Below are 13,155 nucleotides of genomic sequence, written 5' to 3'. Positions count from 1 at the left end.
CTGACTGCGGTTTCACCTTCCTTCTCACCAGTATCCCTTCTTAGTTTGTCTTTTCCTTTTTCCCCTTTCTTCTTCTTCTCCTGTGTTGTCCTCAGTTTCCCCTGTCTCAATTATCCTGTCATCTCCGCCATAGTTCCCAGGGCCTCCTAAGGCATTTCTTAGCTGCCCCCGTAGAAACTGGTGGTCAAGAAGAGACAGTTGTGGAACACTCAGTTTCTTGTCTCTTCTCCTAATACTCTACGCCACAAGCAGGGGAGTCCAGCGACTACAGATGGGTAGCCAGCTAGGAAAGCACAACCGGAAGAACACCGCCGGAGACGTAGGTGGAGAGGCACAGCTGACCTACGCCCCCGCTTCCCAGAGCGGGCTCAGGAAAACATTGCTCCTCAAGCTACAGCATGAAAAAGCAGTTCCCTGCACAAGGCGTCTGAGAAATGCCACAGCCCAGATCCTCTTTTGGGGAGATTTACAATGTACCTGGAGCAGTACAACGATTGTAATATGTCCTCCAGCAGAGACACCAGTTGAATTACTCAGCGCACGCTCCCTTGACACAGAACCCGTATTCGATGGCATCGCTGATGGCGCCCACCGCCCACGAGTGACCCTTAGGACTGGCGCTCTGTGAAAGGTACTTCGGGGACTTTTCCATTGTGCAGAAGTTGGACAAATCCTCTCTTAGCAAGGAAGTAAAATTGAATGCTGCTCCTAGAATAGGCTCAGGCTTTGATTTTTGTATTCTGAGATGGCATATTTAAAGCAAATAGAATAATCTACTCTAGGGGATATAACTTTTCTATGATGTCATTTACATTACTAAAAATAAATACTGAATGACTGCCAAAATTGTAAGACTTTCTTCTCTCTGGAGGAATTTTCACTGCTTGAATTCACTGTAGCTTGAGATCATTTAGTTTAAGATTTATTGAGCACTCACTGTATGCCCAGCACTGTCTCACCGATGCAAAGACAAATAAGACCTACTTCTTGCTCTAAAGGAAATCCAGGGAGAATTTTACAGTTTTATACCACTTAACTCTTGCATTCTGCTGTTTTTGATACTTAGTAAATGAGATGTTACTCATGATATACTTACTCTTGTGCTAGAGGAGTGGAAGCTTTAAGCAAATAACGGTAGTAATGATTAGACATTTAGTTAGATGCTTTGAGTGGAAGAGAATGTTATGCATAATTTATAATTTCAAATTTCTTTTCTTTGTTGCTTAGGAACTCTTCTAAGAACAAAACTCACATAGTTGGCTTTCAATCTTGTGGTCCAGGTTCTCTTTAGAATGTGTAACATTGTGTCCTAGAAGAGTAGGAAGCACCCCTTCATATGCCCAACTCCATCTTCCCTCAATTCAGGCAACACACCTGCTTTTGGGGGGGGAATCACTATGATCATCTCATTTGCCATAGTTCCCATCGGCATCAAGACCAAGTGGGAATTTGATTTTATTGTTGGAGATGGGTCATTGGAGGGACCCAAGCAGATCGCAGCCTTTCCCTCACTCTGTCTCTTGGGCTCTCCACCTCTCCAAGGTAATCAGCCCCGTTTGCTTAGGTTTTGCGTGAGTTCAAGATCTAAGATAGGCCATTTCACAAGTATGCTGCCTTTTTGCATTCAACGAGGAAATGAGTTCCCCTCATTTGAACTTATACAAGGCATTGAAAATAACTTTATCCTCTTGCCTCTCTCATGGTTGTGCCCTCAAGTCTAGAAACAAAGGAATGTGGGAGTGAGGGTCCTCAAAGACTGTGTCTAGGATCTCTGTACCAAGCCTCGCGCACTGGTCCACTCTGCTATGGCTCAGGATTCCTGGTCTTTCCAGGAGATAGCCTTCCATGTCAGTCTTGTTGGAACCAACGGCGATCACTGTTTTCTTACTTGTATTTAGTCAAAAGTCAGAGAAATCCTGATAAATGCTTATTGAATTAATTGACCTGCTTGTGTTGCCCATCAAAATACAGTGAGTAACTTCTTAGAAATGGTCTCTTCTTCGAGAAGAAACATTTGTAAGATGTTGGTAATTTCTTTGTAGATAGATCTGTGATTCTAAACGGCATATTCCCACTTGGGACAAAAGTCAACTTCAATATCAGTTGAAGTTTAGCTCATGTGCACGATTGAACAAATTCTAAATATAAGAAAAACCCTTTTCAAATCTCCTTGATTTATGGACCTTATAAATATGACCGCTGGAAGATAGCATGCAGGATTATGGGATTTATTTTGTGTGTTTGCCATGAGGATGAAATAGAGTTTTGGAATTATTGAGGCCAGACGCAAAGGGAAATTAAATAAGCCCTGTGGATGAAAAGAAATTTTTTAAAAGTGCCCTGTAAGACATATCAGGTAATAAAGCACCAGGGCCAGATGGATACACAGCTGTATTGTACAGAACATTCAGCCATAAATTACTTCCAATTTTAGAAGAGTTTTATAAACATGCTCCAGGAACCAAAGAAACTTCTCCTTGTTTCAATTTTACTGGCAAGAAAAAAGAAATGTATAGGCTATAAACTTAATTTTATTCCTTAACTCTAACTAAAAAGCTATGACTGTTAGATTTATAAAGCTATTAAGCAGTATATTTCCCTGGGTCAAGTGGATTTATTCTATGGAAAATTTCTGGAAAATAATATTTACTACTTAGTTAATCTTACAAATACAGTACCGGATAATTGAAAAATAGGTATGGTTAAGGCCTTTACCTAGTGAATTGAAGAACTGAATAAAAGCACTCATTTCAAAGAGATAGTCATAGAAGGTTTTTTGTAGAAATTTCAGGACTGGCCTGACATGTGACTTCCTCATTTTTAGGAATGTATCCTTAGAAGAATCATGTATATATCAAACTATTTAGTATCCCACTTGTTTCTTAAAGTGTGGTTCGAAATAGCAGAAAAACTGGGAAAAAAACCTTTATGCCCAACACCAGGCTTAGTAAATTATGGTATATTCACGCAATCGATATTACGCAGTTACTGCAAATAATATGGAATATTTAATATCAGAAAGATGGCCATCATAGTCGAAGGGGTAAAAATGGGCCAACGCAAGCCTTGGTGGTATGATTTGCTTTTTGTAAAGTAACAGAAAAGCGTTTGTGTGTCTGCAGTGTCCATCCGGGGGTCTTGTTAGCGTCATTTAAACATTGAAAGTGAAGGCGATCGGAGGCTTGCACTTGGCCCAGGCTGCTGCGGAGGGCGTCAGTCTGGAGCCACAGCGCATGCGCAGGGCAGCATCAGGCATTCCTCTCCAGTGGGAGAACTTGCAGACGTTCAGCTCTGGGGCGAGGACAGGAGAAACACACCAGGGAAGGCCAGCGCTGCCATTGGCCTGGAAGCCTCGTATCAGACAGTAGGTAAGTTTTTTTGTTTTTGTTTTTGTTTTTAAATAACAGTTCAATAGGCTTCTAGGGTCTCTAAGGGACATTTCAGTTACAGGAATCTCCACACTCAGGGGAACTGCAGCTTCCTTGGCCTGATTTAAAGCTCATTTACAGGGGCGCCTGGGTGGGTCAGTTGGTTGGGTGGGTTGGGTGTCTGCCTTTAGCTCGGGTTGTGATCCCAGGGTCCTGGGATGAGCCCCTCCTCGGGCTCCCTCTCCCTCTGACCCTTCCCCTTGCGCGTGCTCTCGCTGGCGCGCGCTCTCTCTCCCAAATGAATACATTTTAAAAAAAATCTTCCAAAAAAAATAAATAAATAAATAAAGCTCATTTACGGTCTCCCCCTATCCAAATGAAATTTACCCGCCAAGTGTCATCTTAATCATTAGGCAACATTGCTTAGTGCCGTACACCAAATATCTGTGCTCCCCCCCCCCCCCCCCCCAGTTCATATGTTGAAATCCTTGCCCCCAAAATGATAGGATTAGGATTAGGATTAGGATTAGGAGAGGTTGCGTTGGAGGGAGGGGATTAGGTTAGGATGGCAGAGCCCTCAGGCAGGGAATTAGTTCCCTTGTAAAAGAAGACTGACAAAGCTCTCTTGCTTCTCGCCCACGTGAGGTTACAGCAAGGTAGTTGAGGAAGTGAGCCCTTATCAGACTCTGCCGGTACCTTGATCTTGGACTTCCCAGCCTTCAGAACTGTGAGAAATAAGTTTCTATTGTTTATAAGCCATTCAGTCCATGGGATCTTCGTTATAGATGCCCAAATGGATGGACACTTAGTGTCATAATTCACATTCCACCTGTTGAGGAATCAGGTGTGTAGGTGGTCAGTTTAAGACATCGAGCCAGACTGAGGGTGACAGTCCAACCTTTAGCCGCTCAGTGCAAGAGGCCAGAGGAGGCACCTTTCTCCCAGGGTGGTATTTGCCGCATGGAGTCAGATCCTTACCTTGATCACGTCTCCTGAAGATAGAGCTGGAATGTTAACTGAAGGGCCAGATCAGGGCTTTTAACCCTTTACCTGTAGTACTTGTTATGTTAACCCTGTTTATTTACTTTCTGGTTCTTTTCTTTTATCCCTTTGGATTTAAGTTACTTTCGTGTGTCATTTCTTTTTTATTCGTTCAGTGACACGGCTGGAAGTTTCCCTGCTCCGGGGTAACGCCTCTGATGTTACACCTCCGAGGGTACGACCTCGGCATGACAGTAGCTTTCGCAGGGCTGGCTTTGGCTGTGTCTTTCCCTCTTCTGGCCGTTAGGCTGTCCCCCTCTGTTGCTATCACATCCAGCCGGTAGTCTTCACGAATTTCTAGCTGGTTGCTCTACTGTTTTGAACAATGCCCTGGGACCTAAGTTGTTCTACAGTCTTGTCCAATTAAATTTAGGTCCTTTTTTAGGAATAAGAGTCACTGAAGTCAGTCTTTGAGGTTTGTTTCCATCCCAGGAGGGTTGTTTTTAGCTGTCTTTTTCCTTAGTTCTCTCTGTTAACCTTCCATTGGTCTGCAGTTTAGCTTATTTTTTTTAAAAGATTTTATTTATTTATTTGTTGGAGAGAGAGCACAAGCAGGGGGAGCAGCAGGCAGAGGGAGAAGCAGCCTCCCTGTGTAGCAAGGAGCCTGATGTAGGACTTGATCCCAGGACCTTGGGATCATGACCTGAGCCAAAGGCAGATGCTTAACCGACTGAGCCACCCAGGCGTCCATACAGTTTAGCTTATTATTCTTATAAAGTTACCCGCCTTCTCTTAATTGCTTACCATTAAAATCTCCACTGTTGCAACAGTGCCCTTAGACTTAAACTTCCCCATACCCTGTTCCCAATAAAATCATTCCTTTGAGGAGAGATTCAAAGCTCTCTGTTCTTATGGCTTCTTTCTCTCACTGGGCAAAATCTATGGTCAACTGCTGTAGAGCTTGGGACAGGGACATGGTCTCCTTCTCAGAATGACACCCCTGCTTGCTGAGCAGGGTGCTGCATGGGGGAGTAGCCTGTGGACCTCTCAGCTTGCCTCTCCTGACACGGAATCTGCCCATAAGTGAGCTAGGATCAAGGGGATTTGGGTTCCAGATTGTTAGCCTGCTGTGCCTGGGACAGATCTTCTGTCCCATGATTTGAGGGTGATGGAAGGTAGTCCTGGACCTCTCAGCTATTCTTGCCTTGGGTAGAACTTCCGCAACATGAACCTGGTGGGGGGACAAGAAATGCTGGTGGCCTGTTCCTCCAGGAGAGATCCTGTGGCCCCAGACTGAGAGCTGGGGCAAGTGGAAACCCCATGTTCCGGGCTGCACCAGCTGGGTTAGCGCCCCCACAGTGCTGAGCTGGAGAGAGGGGCAATGCCACCAACCCTTGTGTTTCTTACTGAGACTTCGATTTCCTTGAGTAAACATTTCTCTAAGGGCTCTCTAAGTGCTGGATGCCCTTAGGAGAATTTCTAGAGACTTTAAATTAAAACAAACAAACAAAACCAACCCTTGACTAGTTATGGTTGTTTTGCTGGGGAGGTTTACAGAACTCCTCACACTGCTCTTCTAGAAATCTATCCCCACCCCACGTCTTGTTTATTATTTATATGTGTCTCATGGACCATTAGCCTGATGTCATTTCATTAATACTATGCATTTATTAAAAAGGCAGAAAAATATTTAACAATCTATTGATGGTTATCCAGAGGGATGAGGAATTACGTTGATTTAAGTACTTTAAATATTTTAAAATTATTTTGCTTATCTGTATTTTTTGCCTCAAACATTTATTTGAAATGAGAAAGAAAAGCTTGTAATAAAAGAAAGAAATACAAATTATTTTTCTCTTGATGGCTGGGGGCTCCAGGCATGCAACTCGTTTCTCCTTTTTACTGAGAGACTTGCTGGCAGGAGAGATGACTTGGTCAAATCTCTTTATAAACATATTAATGACAGACTTCTCGGCAGTCACACTCATGGCTTTCTCTGATGGGAGAGTCCTCAATGGTGGAATATTTTTAGCATAGCAGAAAGTACCTGGTCTGTCTAGAATTGATCATGACCGACAGACCAGGGATCTACGGATTTATGGGGCCTGGCTTTCTGGAAAAAGTTACATAAGCTATTGTCGGCGGAGGTCATCGAGAGGACACGACTGCGGGTTGACCCTCCAGCTGGCCCTGGGCAATCAGAGGCTCCTTACCCCCTCCCCTGGCCTCTGAGTGCACGTTCCGCCCACCTTCCCAGTGTGTGGTTGAGATCACCTGCTCTGAGTACGTGACTGAGCCCAGGGAAGACCTCTGTATAAACCGGAAAGACTGGCAGCGGGGTGCAGAGATTTACTCGTCTTGTGGTTGCTGGAGACAATCCTTGTAAGTTAAGTTGTCTTGCTTATTAAACCCGCCACCACCAGTCTCGGGTGCTCTGTCCCTTTCCTCAGTCTCTCCCTGCCCTTCCGTCTGCTAGGGCCAGTTTGAGAACCACTGCTGTGTAACTATAGGAATGCAAAAGATGTTTCATGGTAGAGATAGCTTTTTTTTTTCTTTTTGGTGAAAACAATGATTGCATATGTCAGATATTGGCAAACGACCTAAGAAAGGACTGGGGAAGTTGGATTAGAGGTCCTGGACCTCTTCTTGCTGTTTGTAACACCTGACACAGGGTAAAATCTCTGAATCTGGCGAGTCTGATCTGAGTATCCAATGCCTTTTATTGTTTCAGCCTCAAAGTAAGAAAAAGGGCTGCTTTTTTAGGAGCCCCTGTGAGTTTCAACTCACCATTTAGGGAAATGGTCTTAGAAGTCACTGAACTCTTTCCAGGTAAATAAGAAGCAGTTAAATGCAGGCGAAGCAGGGAGTGTCCACTCACTGCCAGCACTACTATTCATAATGTGAATTAGGTATATTTTAGCAAACAATTGGGCTATGAAGTTTAGGTCCTTTTTTTGTTTTTCCTTTCTCCTTTTCCTGAAAACCAATTTGCTGTAATTTGGCAATTCACGGAAATAGTTTTCTGGGAATTGATTTTTAGTGAATTGGACTGCTTCCAGGTGATATGATTAAAAAATAAAAATATTTACCCCAGTTTCTCTGGCATTTCCATGGTGCCTGAGTATAAAGAGAAATTATTGAGAGTTGTGGAAAGTGAATATCCTTTTCCCCAGTTATGAGAAGTTTCATATTTTGGGTCTGGTATCTGCCCTTTTTTTTTTTGGTCCCATGTAGTAAAAGGTTTTTTTTTTTTTTATGTTAAACTTCTATATCCCTTGGAGAAAATATGAAAAATAGAGAAAACATATTTTTAATTTGTTACTTAACATACAGTGTAATATTAGTTTCAGTTGTAGGATGTGGTGATTCAACCCTTCCATAGAACACCTGGTGCTCGTCAAAGTGAGCTCCTTAATCCCTGTCACCTGTTTTGCCCATCTCCCCCCCACCCCAACTCCCCTCTGGTCACCATCAGTTTGTTCTCTGTAGTTAAGAGTCTGTTTCTTGGTTTGCCCCTCTTTTTTTTCCCCCTATGCTCTTTTGTTTCTTAAATTCTACATATGAGTGAAATCATATGGTATTTTTTCTTTCTCTGATTTACTTATTTTGCTTAGCATTATACTCTCTAGCTCCATCCATGTAGTTGCAAATGGCAAGATTTCATTCTTTTTTTATGGCTGAATAATATATAAATAATATATATAGAAAGAGCCACTTCTTTATCCATTCATCAGTTGATGGATACTTGGGCCGCTTCCATATCTTGGCTATTGAAAATAATGCTGCAGTAAACAGTGGGCTGCGTGTATCCCTTTGAATTAGTGTTTTTGTATTCTTTGGATTAATACCCAGTAGTGCAATTGCTAGATCACAGGGTAGTTCTATTTTTAACTTTTTGAGGCACCTCCATGCCATTTTCCACAGTGGCTGCACCAGTTTGCATTCCCACCAACATGGCATGAGGGTTCCTTTTTCTCCACATCCTCACCAACACATGTTTCTTGTGTTTTTGATTTTAGCCATTCTGACAGGTGTGAGAAGATAGTGCATGTAGGTGGTTTTGTTTTGTTTTGTATTATTGGCTGCTTAGAGTTTATTTTCCACTGGGTGCAAGGCACACAGTTCCAGGGGTGTCATGAAGGCTTGCATGTGGCTTGGATAGTACAGAGTGGGGTTCTCTTAATGTCCTTCTTGGTGTTTTGTGGTTTTGATATAAAAGAGCCCAAATGTTTCTGCTTGCTGCAGCCTACCGCATCCACAGGAGGGAAAGCGGGGAGCTCTGATGAGCCTAGCGCCTCGTAAAGCCTGGTGGTGGGCTATGGGGAGACTGGGGGGCGGTGAGGGGCAGCTTCCCCAGGATGCTCTGCCCTTCCGCAGGAGCTGTTACTGGAAGTGGAGTGCAGGCGGTGCTGGTGATAGTCGTGGGTGGCCACGAGCCAGCTGCTGGACGGGGGTGGCTGCCATGCTGTTGTTTGTGGGCTGGTGGAAACCCGGCGGTGACCCCTCCCAGGTCTCCACTGGCAATCACAGGTGGGTGATGGGGTTGGGACGTTAGGCTGTGGAACCCATTTGCAGAGGAGAGTGCTGGACGCAGCTCCAGGACCAAAGGACTGGTGGGGTCTGCACTGTAGGTTTGATTTACATTTCTCACAAGAGTGATGTTGAGCATCTTTTCATGTGTCTGGCGGCCATCTGGATGTCTCCTTTGGAGAAATGTCTATTTATGGCTTCTGCCCATTTTTAAATTGGATTATTTGTTTTTCAGGGCGTTGAGCTGTATCAGTTCTTTATATATTTTGGATACTAGCCCTTTATCGGATATATCATTTGCAAATATCTTCTCCCATTCGGTAGGTTGCCTTTTAGTTTTGTTGATGGTTTCCTTTGCTGTGTGGGAGCTTTTTATTTTGATGTAGCCCCAGTAGTTTATTTTTGCTTTTAGTTCCCTTGCCTCAGGGGACACATCTAGAAAAAATTTGCCACAGCTGATGTCAGAGAAAGTTACTGCCTTATCTTCTAGGATATTTATGGTTTCAGGCCTCACATTTAGGTCTCTAATACATTTTGAATTTATTTTTGTGTATGGCGTAAGAAAGTGGTCCAGTTTCATTCTCTTGTCTGTAGTTGTCCAGTTTCCCCACGCCATTTGTTAAAGAGACTGTCCTTTCCCCACTGGGTATTCTTTCCTCCTTTGTCGAAGATTAATCGACCATATGATTATGGGTTTATTTCTGAGTTTTCTGTTCCATTGATCTACGTGTCTATTCTTGCGCCAGGACCAAACTGTTTTGATGACTACCGCTTTGTGACACAACTTGAAGTCTGGAATTGTGATGCCTTCAGGTTTGCTTTCCTTTTTCAAGATTGCTTCGGCTGTTCAGGGTCTTTTGTGGTTCCATACAAATCTTAGGATTTTTCCAGCTCTGTGAAAAATACTGTTGGTATTTTGATAGGGGTTGCATTGAATATGTAGATTGTGTTGGGTAGTTTAGATATCTTAACAATATTTGTTTTTGCAATTCATGAGCAGGGGATGTCTTTCCATTTTTTTGTGTGTCGTTTTCATAGGAAACCATCCAGTTTTTATACATTTTAATACATCCCCCCCTTTTCTTTATGTGCATAGGTTTTTCTCACGTTTGTAAATCATTCTGAACAGTGTTAAACCATTTTAATATCCCAGACTTCATTTTAGGTAGAATATTCACCTAAATTTACTGAAAAAAATTAAGCCAGATATCTACCTGAATCACCCAGTTATTCAAATGGACTGAGTCATCAGAAACTCTCCAAATTGCTTGTTTTTGTTTCTTCCTGACATACACGGGACCTCTGAACATAAAAAAAGGCTTAGAAGAGAGAAAACATCCTCTTTACTTAGGGGCAGCACTTTAATGAGATGTAGGAAAGGAAACTGATTAAGAGACTGTAGCCCCCAGGTGCATTTACCTGTCCCTGGGTAAGTCATGTAACTTCCATGACAATTTCCCAGTGGACATGGTATCACTATGGTCCTTTCTAAGTGGCATAGCCAACAGCCATGGAAGGGCATTACCCCATGTTTCAGGAGCTTTCCGTTGTATGTAAAACATTGCTCTCACCTATAGAACCCTTCTGTGTGAAAGAATGGACAGTCACCAATATACAAATGCATTGTAGTCAAAGGATTTTTTGGCTAATTCAGTTTGGATTGGAACACATTTTTCCACATAAACGATGTTAAATATAATGGTTCAATTTCCAGCTAGATGGCTAAGAGAGAGTTCTAATCATATTATTTTTATTTCCTTCTGTGTCATAATGGATCCTATGTTCTATCTGGAATCTAAACATATCAGTAACATATCACATAGAAATAGCATATAACCATTCTAGTCTTTAAATTCAAATCTTCCCTATTCCTCTTCTTCCTCATTGTCCACACTCTGGCATGAAAGCAGAGAGGATTAATAACACCAAAATTATATGAGCTAACATTTTCCTGCATACTATGTTCTAGTCATTGCAGTAAGCACATTCTGTGTATTTTATCATTTAATCCCCACTACTTTCCCCATTTTTTTTAAGATTTTATTTATTTATTTGACAGAGATAGAGACAGCCAGCGAGAGAGGGAACACAAGCAAGGGGAGTGGGAGAGGAAGAAGCAGGCTCATAGCGAAGGAGCCTGATGTGGGGCTTGATCTCATCACACCGGGATCACGCCCTGAGTCAAAGGCAGACGCTTAACCGCTGTGCCACCCAGGCGCCCCTTCTTTCCCCATTTTATACACGAGCAAACTGAGACTAAGAATTCAAGTGACTTGTCCGGAGAAGCTGTTAAAAGGTGGAAGCCGGCCCGAGGCCTCCAAACCCTGGGCTCCTGCCTGCCCCCTTGTGGCAGCAAGTGCTCTTGAATGCGCCCCCTGCGGCCGTAATTGATGCGTGTTGGCCAAATGTTGTTTCCTCAGTAAGAATCCATTTATGTACCTTCCGCCACCCCCGGACTGATTCAGTTGCCCCTAGCTAGGCTCTCACAGCCTTGAATTTAGGGTACTCATAACTTTTATACTATCATCTGTGTAGTTATTTAATTACTGTCTCCAAGCTTCACTAGATGGTAAGTACCATGAGGGAGGGGACCATATTTGCCTTCATCCTTGTTTCCATGCCAGGAACATGGTTGGGTCTCTGTTAATATATTTAGAACAGATGAATGAAATGGAAGGGGGAGCACTGCTTTTATGGGAGCGGAGAAGGAGGTGCGTTTGTGGACAGAGGGCAGGCTTGGGGCTCCCATATTGACCGATCGAGGGGGTAGCCACAGGTGCTGTAGCTCCTAGTGCTGGGTGGCCCAGGATGGTATTAGAGTCACTATTTTACCTGTCAGATCACTATGTCAATCTTTAATCTAAGTAATTTCCTTTGAGACAATTTCCAAAGAGTCAGGAGGTTTACCATCTGTACAGCAATTTCTCACTGAGCTCTGTTTCCATAATCCATTGGTTCTTTACATGTTTTTGTTATTTATTTCACATTTTATCCAGATTTATTGAGGTATAGTTGTACAACACGATGACTTGATACACGTAGGAGGGGAGGAATCCTAATGCACTAACCCGAGGCCCTCAGCATTTCATCTCCTTTCCTACAAGAGCCCAGGGGATACACTCTTCTCGGGCGGGTCTCATCCCCTCACTGGACTCCATCTACGTCATGGCTTTCCCCACCTCTCTGCCTGCCTCCACCTGCCTCCACTTCCCATGCGCTCCTCCTTTGCTAAACCCTAATGACCCCAGGAGGCCCAGTAAGTACCTCCTCCACACAGTCTTCCAGCCTGACCGTCCTGTACCCAGAGCTGTATCTGCTAAGTCAGTGCCGTACCCCCTTCTTGCCTTCTTTGGGCACGAAAGTCTCACCAGATCGCAGGATTATCTGCTTTTCCCTTCCTCCCCCATCACGCTCCTCGCGCTCCGCCCTGGAAGCTGGCTGCAGTTCTGTGTGTTCTTCGGTAGGTGGCAACCTTCACAAACAGAATTCAGGCAGTTCTGTTGTTTTGCTCTCCAGGATAGTGTCCCTAATGAGAGACACAGATGCCCCGAGCCCTACCTCAGCTGATCTTGTTCACTAATTAGAAACATTTGCTTCCTCGGAGTCACAAAAATGTTCCCACTATTATTCTGTTTTGTGAGGGGAAACAATCTGAGTTGTTAAATTTAAGTGATTCTATTTTCCAGTGCTCATGTGCTTAGATCAGAAGATACCAAAACAAAGCTCTTCTTTATTATTATTTTTTTTTTTTCAGAAAACGAGGGAGAAATCATGATTCTTTTTTCAATTTTGGTATGGGATTTTTCTTTTCACGAGATGATGACAATATTAAAATTTTGTGTAGGGATCTTTATCATTAAAAACAATTAGAAGGGGGAATGTCTTTAAAAACATGATGGTAGATTGCTAATTGAAAAAAAATGAACTGGGCATATCATTTAGCTTCATTCTTTCTCTAACAAGAATATTTGAGAATTGGTTGCTTTATGAAATGGAGAAGTTTGGTAAAAACCCTGGCACATTTGGTACCTGGACTGTTCTGGAAACCTTGACCTAGGCATTGTACTTACTAAGATCACTCTCTGAGTTCATACCTTGACTGTTTATTGTTATTTACTAAAGCATCTTACTCGGAAAATAGATGCACTCCCTTTTCTTGTAGTATCCCTCCAGAACTTTGGTTCACCACTGTAAATTTTACTTCCCATGTGTCCACATACACGTGGGTACTCAGGGAGCAGCTGCCCGTGAGGTACACGCTTCGTTAGGGCTGCTC

The 13,155-nt window shown here is 43.1% G+C and overlaps 2 protein-coding genes across 2 annotated transcripts in view; both read left to right on the top strand.

The window, feature by feature from the left end:
• The window catches only part of TTC39B (tetratricopeptide repeat domain 39B), a 148,832-nt gene extending 147,986 nt beyond the window's left edge, over window positions 1-846 (top strand). The window contains exon 22 of the transcript XR_008959866.1: window positions 253-846. The gene's annotated coding sequence lies outside the window, so the exon portion shown is untranslated. The remainder of the gene's footprint in view (window positions 1-252) is intronic.
• A 2,262-nt stretch (window positions 847-3,108) lies between these two features.
• Window positions 3,109-13,155, top strand: part of FREM1 (FRAS1 related extracellular matrix 1) — a 275,149-nt gene continuing 265,102 nt past the window's right edge. The window contains exon 1 of the mRNA XM_057313443.1: window positions 3,109-3,368. The gene's annotated coding sequence lies outside the window, so the exon portion shown is untranslated. The remainder of the gene's footprint in view (window positions 3,369-13,155) is intronic.

This window comes from Ursus arctos, unplaced genomic scaffold, assembly GCF_023065955.2.
Source record: "Ursus arctos isolate Adak ecotype North America unplaced genomic scaffold, UrsArc2.0 scaffold_18, whole genome shotgun sequence".
Taxonomy (NCBI): Eukaryota; Metazoa; Chordata; class Mammalia; order Carnivora; family Ursidae; genus Ursus; species Ursus arctos.
This window is presented reverse-complemented; position numbering and strand designations above follow the sequence as displayed.